This window comes from Dipodomys ordii, unplaced genomic scaffold (assembly GCF_000151885.1).
Source record: "Dipodomys ordii isolate 6190 unplaced genomic scaffold, Dord_2.0 Scaffold2, whole genome shotgun sequence".
Taxonomy (NCBI): Eukaryota; Metazoa; Chordata; class Mammalia; order Rodentia; family Heteromyidae; genus Dipodomys; species Dipodomys ordii.
The window spans coordinates 35,217,122-35,226,286 of NW_012267218.1; positions in this window are offsets into that span (position 1 = coordinate 35,217,122).

A 9,165-nucleotide genomic window follows, 5' to 3' on the forward strand; every position below is an offset into this window, starting at 1 on the left:
GGCAACATTACAGCCAGGATACAGATGGTGATTCAGACAAGATAAAGGACATTTTCATCACCAACTGAGTCCTCGCGTTGCCCTTTTGTAGCCATATCTGCTTCCTTCTCACATTCTTCACCTCTGGCCAACAGAGATCTTTTCTCCCCTTTGCATAATTTTCACATTTCCAGATTGTAACATAAATGGTATAATACAGTCTGTAATGTTCTGGTATTGGGTTCATTCACACAACCTAATTATATGGAGGGTCACCAGGTTGTTACATATATTCTTTATTAGTTCTCTTTTTTTAATTGTGGAGTAGTGTTCTGTTACATGGACATACCAGGGTTTATTTAACCATTTGTCTGCTAACAGACATCTAGGTTGTTTCCCTCCGGGGCCTATTGCAAATAGAGCTCACATATTTCTGTGTGAACTTAAGTCCTCTGGGGTAAATACTCAGGAGTGCAATCTTTAGGTTTTGTAGCAGTTGCAAGTTTAGTGATTTAAGAAATTGCCAAATTGGGCTGGGAATGTGGCTCAGTAGTAGGGTGCTTGCCTCATATGCATGAAGTCCTGGGTTTGATTCCTCAGTACCATATAAACAGGAAAAGCTGGAAGTGGGGGAGAAAAAGGGAAAGGGGAGAGGAAGGGGGAAGGAAGGGGAGGAGGGGAAGGAGAAGAAATCTTAACTTGCTGGGAACTGGTGGCTCATGCCTGTAATCCTAGCTACTCAGGAGGCTGAAGTCTGAGGATCATGGTTCAAAGCCAGCCTGGGCAGGAAAGTCCATGAGGCTCTCATCTCCAATTAACCACCAGAAAACTGGAAGTGGTGCCGTGGCTCAAGTGGCTTGCCTTGAGAGAACTCAAGAGCACTCAAGAGCGCTTGCCTTGAGCTGACAGAGCTAAGGGATAGCACCCAGGCCCAGAGTTCAAGCCCCACGACCAACAAAACAAAGAAATTGCCAAACCATTTCCCCAACAGAGGCCCCATTTTGCATTCCTACCAGCAGGGCATGAATGATCTGGTTTCTCACCATTCTTATCAGAATGTGGTGTTCTCATTCATCTTTTGTCTTATTTACTTCTAGTGGGTGGGCAGTAATATCACCTTCTGGCTTTAATTTGATTATTCCCCAAACCTAATGACTGTGGGGACATCCTGGCCTTTGTCATTTGCCTATTTAAACTGCTGTCTCCAGAGTCCCTTTGGTGTCGGGATGAAGTGAAGCTGACACTGAAGAGGGGAGGGAGCAGACCTTAACCTCTACTTCCACCAGGGGTGCCCATTAATGCCCATTTTACACCATTAATACCCACTTTACACATTGAACTTTTGAACAACTTTATTTAAATGGTTTCCTTTGTTCAAAAATAAGTGCCTGAAATCCACTTACTTTATCTACTTCACTTTTGTTTTGTTTTGTTTTTAGGAAATGATTTCCTGCAGCCCTAGCAACGAGTTATGCCTAAGTGTCCTTTTTCTTCTTTTATTTCTGGATAGTGAACAGCATCAGCTGCCACTAATTTCTGAAAACAGGCATTGTATCATTTACTAATTTAAAAGTGGCTCAAACATCTCTCATAAATTGTGCATAATAGTTTATAGGCAAGGCCAGCATTCCAATTATTCTTCCACATATCAGGCAGGGGAGGGTATAACAATATGCTAAAATTGAAGATATACTCATAATTTCATTGTAATCCCTTATGGCAACAAAGGCTGTACACTTGTAACATGTAACATGGATAAGAAATGTATGCAAAATGCTTGCATGCTCCTAGATTCTGTAGGTTGAATATCAGAATAGATGCCTTTCTTGGGGCACCTAAGTCCCCCTCAAATCTCGTCTTTTTGGAGGAGAGTTCTCATAAGGATACTAATATTTCAGATTTACCTTCCTATACTCAGATCTTCTGGCCTTCATCCCTTCCTACCTCCCTGCCCCCAGCTTAAGAAGTAATGTTTTATGAGCAAGTCTGAAAAATGTGTCACCATTTTAAATTGATGTCCTGCTACATTTTTGCAGTCCCACCAGTGTGGTGGGACTTCCAGAATCTCGTATTCCTGGAGGGGAGAGAGAAAGGACACTATGTAGCCAAACTCTTGCTAACGTGCTAGTAACTCATCTGCTCCAGTGAGGCCACGTGAGGTGAGCCAGCAGCAGGGGGTGAGCCAATGGGAGTGACCAACCTCCCAGAGGGCCAAAAGACAGAGGTCACTCTGTCTCAGCTCCCAGGGAGCATCAAGACCCCCCTACTGGCTTCCTGAGTCAAGCACGGCTCTCAATTGCTCCAGTACGTGCGTACACACAGCTCTCTGGAGGCCGCACGCTGGCCCTAGTGGAACATTTTTCTCCCATGCTATCATCTACCCAATTCTTCTGCTGGGAAATCTGTGAGAAGTCAAGGCTGGATCTGGTAGAAAGAGAATCAAAACAAAATATTTATGTGCTTATTCCTGCACGTGGACTTTCCCCACACATTGCTCTCTCCATAGCTATACAGGGGAGCTTCCTATGTGGTGGTCAGAAGATTCTGGAGAGATTTCGTGGCTTTCTTTCACTCTATGTGCGGTAGCAGGAATGAATGGGGACCATTCTCTTTTGGAATGTAATACTTTATGTCCTCATTGGGCCTTGAGTTGGAAAGAGTAAGTCAATGGGTAGAAAGCACATTTGTCTTGAGGTAGAACCAGGGCTGCAGGCAGCCTGGACCCTAAGAAGGGTTTGGGTGATCTCAGTTCAGGCATAACCAGGACCCCAGCAAAACTAAAGGAAGAAACAGTGTGGTTTCAGACTAACAGAGTTAGTCCTGGCTGATTCCACTTTTCCCAAGTATCCTCACTAACTTGAACTTTGACATCAGTAAGAGTTCAAAAGCACACCCCGGGCTGGCAAAGCATCCGCTCTCTTTGCTAATGGAAGTAAAAGGCCCTAGCACCTGAAGAAATGCAAGTCTTGAACCTATCCCCAAAGAAGTACAGAATCCAGACAATTCTGGTATCCATCTACTTCTGCCTTCTGGCTTTACAAAATTTTCAACAATTTTCTTGCAAATGTATTTGGATAGGGTTAGTTTTTTCTTAGGATAGAACACTATTTTAAGACTTGTACTCACTACAAATCTATAAGTCACTGTTTTCCTTTAATGTTGGCATGCAGTGATTTATTTTAGCAAATGTGCAGAACTCAGTTGGCATGCTTTACTGTGTTTGTATTTCCCTAGCACTAATGAGGCTCTGTGTAGGCCTGAAAATGCATGAATACTATTAAATTCATAAATTAATTTATGTATGTGCTTAGTTTATCTTACTTTATCATATGCTTTACACAACATGGCTGTTATTTTTGCATTATCCACAAGCAATTAAACATACATTGTTAAACTAGTTTCTACTTTTCCATAAGTACATTTCTAAATACTTTCAAATTTGTCTCTTCCATTTTGGCAATCTTGATTGCAAAATATCCTTTATGTCATAAGTCATATATAACAATTTCAAAGGTATTATGTAGACTTACCTTGTTGCGGATGTGGAATTCATTTGAACCCTTCTTCCATCCCAGGTATGTCTAGGAAGTGCCAAGAAAAAAAAATAGTTAAATGGAATAAGATAGAGAATCATTTGAAGGGTAGGCGGAAAAACACACATGATTGGGAATGGAGCCTAAAGGGTATGTTGGGGGTGGGCGGGGTGGGAAACAAGGGGACATGACGCATTCTGCTATGAGTCACAGCTTCTCCATCAGTGTGCGTCTGCGCCATTAGCAGGGACATGGTGCTAAACGTCACTAGAATCTTCACAATCCAACAGAGTCCAAAGAATTTATGTAGTAGAAACATACTGCAGCCAAACTAGTAGAGGCTCAGCTTATAACTCAGACACATACTGGCTTTTGAACTCATCAGCTTAACTTTTTTTTGGGGGGGGGGGTCCGGTTGTGGGCCTGAACTCTGGGCCTGGGCGCTGTCCCTCAGCTCTTCAGCTCAAGGCTAGCGCTCTACCACTTGAGCCACAATGCCTCCTCCAGCTTTTTTCTTTTTGCTTATGTGGTGCTGAGGAATCGAACCCAGGGCCTCATGCATGCAAGGCAAGCGCTCTACCACTGAGCCACCTTCCCAGCCCCCAGCTTAACTTTTTTTATTCAGTTTCCTTGTCTTAAAGTTAAAACAATTACCTCTGAGGCCCTTTTTGAGACACTAATGGGATTAGATCTGGTAAGTGGAGATATCCAGAGAGTTTGATTCATCTGGGCCTTCCTCTAGAGTTAGCTTCAGGCCCACTCCCAAATGACTATCAGAGGAGATATCAAACAAGATTTTTCTAGACCTTAAAGGGCCAGTGTCACAAACAGGTCCTCTTCCTTTGAAGATGAGAAACTTTATATTATATTATAGTTATAACATAAACTTCCTTTGATTATAAACTTTAAGATGCAGAACAATTGCTGCTTTAAAGACTTGAGGCAAAAATATATAAAGGAGAAAAACATATTCGCAAAGTGGCTTCCATCAAAGCAGAGGACAGCAGATGAGCAGATGGCACCTTCGATTCCTGTACCAACTGCCTTCTAGAGATAGCCCCGCTGATCACACTGAATTTGGAGAGAAAAAAAATGGCTGAAAATACAGACTCAAAATACAGTTGGAATCATCAAGAAAGTGTGAATGAATTTTGAAGAGCAATTTTTTTTATTATGACAAAAGCTTGATTTTTGATTCCTCTCCAAACTCTAGTTTTATGTATCAGAAAATCCTAGGCTCACGTCTGTCCCGTTGGTGTAGGGAAGGCTGCCGTGGCCCCATCCACGCAGCTGTTCTTTTCCTCTGGTCTCATCGATTTCAGGCTCAGCAGTATGTGACAGATGATGACAGATTTTCCTACTGGGAAGCAAGTTAGACTTGCAGGAGGGTCTGACTGACTAATCAGTTCACGTTTCTCTTCTTCTTTATGATCATCTCAAATCTCCTGTGAAGATCTTTGTTTCCCAGTAATTCTTGGCCGGTGATTTAGCATCATTTGCCTGGACCTCTCTTCCATGCCATCTTTGTCATTGCTGTCCGCTGGACAGCTTCACACAGGTGTGGCTCAGACTCCTCAGAGTCGGAAGATTATCTTTGTCTTTCCTCTTAACTCATTCTTCCAGATTAATGGCATTACTACTCTCTCAGCTACACAGGCTCAAAAGCTTTGCTGTCCCTTGCCCCCGAAATGTAAGCATTCTTAGTAGTCCACCTTTATAAAACCTTCAAATTAACTTCTTTCAATGTCCACTTTCTGCCCTACCTCGGGTACCCATTTTCTTTCAGTAGGACTGTTACAGTGACCTCTTAAAGATGACCAGTTCCATGTCATCTTACACGTTCTGCCAAAGGACAGTTCGAATGAGCTTTCAACTCTTCATTCATACCAAAGTTCCAACCAACTCCCTATCCCACATCAAAGTTTTCTGCACTAGGAGTTCAATCTTGTTGCTCCTTATATTACAATCCAAACCCTTATTGTTTTGAGGCTTGCTTGGCTTGCTTGCTTGCTTAGTCTGGCACTCTACCACTTAAGCCATACTTTTTGCTTACTTACTCTGTAGAGGAAGGCTCATGAACATGTTTTGTTTAACCTGGCTTTAAACTGCTTTCCTCCAGATCTCAGCCTCCTAAGTAGCTAGGATTACAGGTGTGAGCTAGGGATTCTTTTCTGATGCCCCCCAAATGACGATGTTTGTCATTCTCCTGAATAGCCACTTGTCTGGCATTTGTCATGAGTGGCTTCGTTACTGGCTTGAGGAGTGCTTACATCTTTGTCATACTTTTCTCCCCTGCCTGAGCCCCAGATGTGGATCATTCTAGATTCTTAATGTTAGAATGAGTTGTCTTTCAGAGAAAATACAGCATCAGTGTCCCCCAAACAAGAACACAGATTCCTTGCATTAAACTACCTAAAAATCATGGTGGTCTATCCGTCTATTGAAAAATCAAGTGGGATACAAACAAGGAGAGGTGTTTTCCTAAATATCACCTTCTGATGTTTAATTCTTTGTCTAGATTATACATTTGAATAATACAGATGCTTCGTTAGATCCGGAGTGCAGTTACTGACTACTTGATGTTTGTTCTAGAGCAATTACTCACTTCTTGTTTTGTGCAAAAGGATCATGCTGGGCTGGCACACGCCTGTAATCCTAGCTACTCAGGAAGTTGAGGTCTGAGGATCATGGTTCAAAGCTAGCCCCGGCAGGAAAAGCTGTGAAACTCTTATCTCCAATAAACCCCCAGAAAACCAGAAGGGGTGCTGTGGCTCAAGTGGAGCACTAGCCTTGAGATGAAGAGGTAAGGAACAGCACCCAGGCCCAGAGTTCAAGCCCCATGACCAACAGAAAAAAAAAAAAAAAGAAGCATGCTAGGATACTGGCAATAAAATGGATACTTTTCTAAGTCCATGAGAAGCCAGTCACCAATACTTTGCCTGAGTTTATCAAAAATGGAAGTTGGAGTATTATTATACAACAGTGAAGAATTAAAATGGAATCAATAGTACCCAGCAATTCTATCTCATGTGAAATATACACAAGTATATATATATATCCACAAAAAATGTGTGTAGTATTACTCATAATAGTCAAACAGTGGAAGTAACACAAAAGTCCATTAACTGACAATAAATGAACCAAAGTAGCATAAACATATAATGGGGTATTATTTGGCAATAAAAAGGAGTAAAGTACTGATGCATATGGATACATATTGCATCATGGATCAGCTGTGAAAATATTATGCTAAATGAGGGGTGGAGATGTGACTTAGCCATCAAGTGCCTTCCTAGAGAGGTTAGGGCCCTGAGTTCAAACCTCAGAGTGGACAAAAACATACTAGGTGAAAAAAGCCAATCACAGCTCGGTGCCTGTGGCTCACGCCTGTAATCCTAGCTACTCGAGAGGCTGAGATCTGAGGATCATGGTTTAAAGCCAGCCTATGCAGGAAAGGCTGTGAGGCTCTAGAAAACAGGCAGTGGCATTGTGGTTCAAGTAGCAGAACACTAGCTTTGAGCTGAAGAGCTCAGGGGCGGCACCCCCAGGCTCAGAGTTCAAGCCCCACAACCACCACCACCACCAACAAAAAGCCAGTCACAAAAGATCAGATATTGTCTGATTCTATTTATGTGAAAAGTCCAAAGCAGGCAAATCTATAAACACAGAAAGCAGTTAGTGACAGCCTAGGGCTTCAGGAGATGAGGATTGGGAAACTGGAGAGTGACTGCGAATGGATATGAAAATGTTCTAAAATTAATTGTGATGATGCTGACACAATGCCAAGGACATAACTAAAAGCTACAATTGTATACTGTTTAACAGTTAATTCTATGATGGAGCGGTGATTCTGAGCAAGAAGCATTATATACATAAATGGATATGTTAAATAGAACTTCCCTTTTACAACTTGTTGGAGATAATAAAAAAAACTTGATTGTATGTGCATTGTATCTCAATAAAGTTATTCAATTAAATTAATTTATTGACTGTCATTGGGCTTGAGTTGAACCACGATGCCACATCTGGTTTTCTAGTGCTAAGTTGGAGATAAGAGTCTCCTGGACTTTCCTTTCAGGGCTGGCTTTGAACTGCAATCCTCAGATCTCATCCTCTTGGGTTGCTAGGATTACAGGTGTGAGCCACCAGTGCCTGGCTCAATAAAGTTATTTTAAAAAGCTACCAAAAAGGATATCCAAAGCTTATTAAGGGATGGAGTCAAACTTGTCAAAGGTCACACAAGCTGCAAAAAGCTCTGTTTGAAGGAGGAAATACGTTTGAACAGTCACCTACCAAAAGTTCTCTTTCCAGAAACAGGCAATCAAGAAGCAGAAGAGATGACTTAGAAAAGGCCTTTCCTACTTTGCTCAGTCCCTGGGAAATCTTACTTTTATCTGAGATTAAACTTTGGTTTCTATCAGTCAGGAAATACTTCTTCCAGCATATTTCTATCTCTTAAGACAAAAATGAGTATGTTTATCCTTTGGCTAATAGGGAAGTTTTATTTTTAGCTCTGATATTAATTATGAAAGGCACTTAATATGCATGAGTATTCCCCCCCCACGCCGCTAGATATATGTGTTTTTAACACAAACAATTTAAGACTTATCTAAGCATACTGAACAACTGGGCTGTATGTGTAGGCTATAAAAAAGCATCTGTGGTGCTCATGACGGCTCCACTCGGCCAGCCAGCTGCAAGCTGGCTGACAGAGCTGGACCACAGAAGCCCTGACAGTGAATACCACGGGAAACAGTCTATAAATAGGAAGAAAATCAATTATTTGCCAAAACACACAGATTCTGGGGTGACCACACAGAAAGGAGTAGGAGCACCCCTCAGGATTTCTGACAAGTGGAATGAACCCTGGACACAAAGACAGCAATAAAGATATTATGTTCTCCTGAGCAGATGTGAACAACTAACTTAAACCCCATCACTCCATTTGGTTGCTTTCCAGCTCTCCAGAGGGAAAAGCTAGGCCTGGGAAAGTGGGAGGTGTGTGTGGGCCTTGGCATTGAGCTGTTTTTCCTTGTGCTTCTTTAAACCAGTGCACAGGAACGGGGCTGGTTTGCAGGAACCATCTGCTGACTTCAGAGATGCATGACTTCAGAGATGCTGGAAGAGTCTTTGGGAGCAAGAGGGTCCTGCTTGTCCAATGAGCATTTTGCCCTTCTTAGTCATTTGTTTCTGAGTGTGGTGCCCCAGGCCCTTTGAACACCTCCTTCACTGAAGTGCTTTCTCATCATTTCAAACTTTACTTGGTACTCCTATATTTTGGCACACAGTAGTCTTTTAGTCAGAATTTCCCTCTTGTTTGCCTACCAAATTCCTACTCATCCTTTCAAACTCACCTTTTCTCCTTGGCCTCCCTCAGGCAAAATTAGTCATTTTCACCTTGGTACTCCAAAAGCTAACCCTGTCTTAGCTCTTAAAGAACTCATGATTTGCTCTCCCCAGGGAGGGAGTGTCTCCCACACAAGGATTATAGCTGATACTTTAAAATCTCCATCACTAAGCGTGTCTGGTATAAAATAAGTACTTAATAAATGTTTTTTGAATTCCACTAGATGAGATCCTGAGATGTGGGCTGAGAATATGAAGTTGAGCCAACCAGCTTCTTGGCCTAGAAAGAGCAACAAGAATGTGTGTG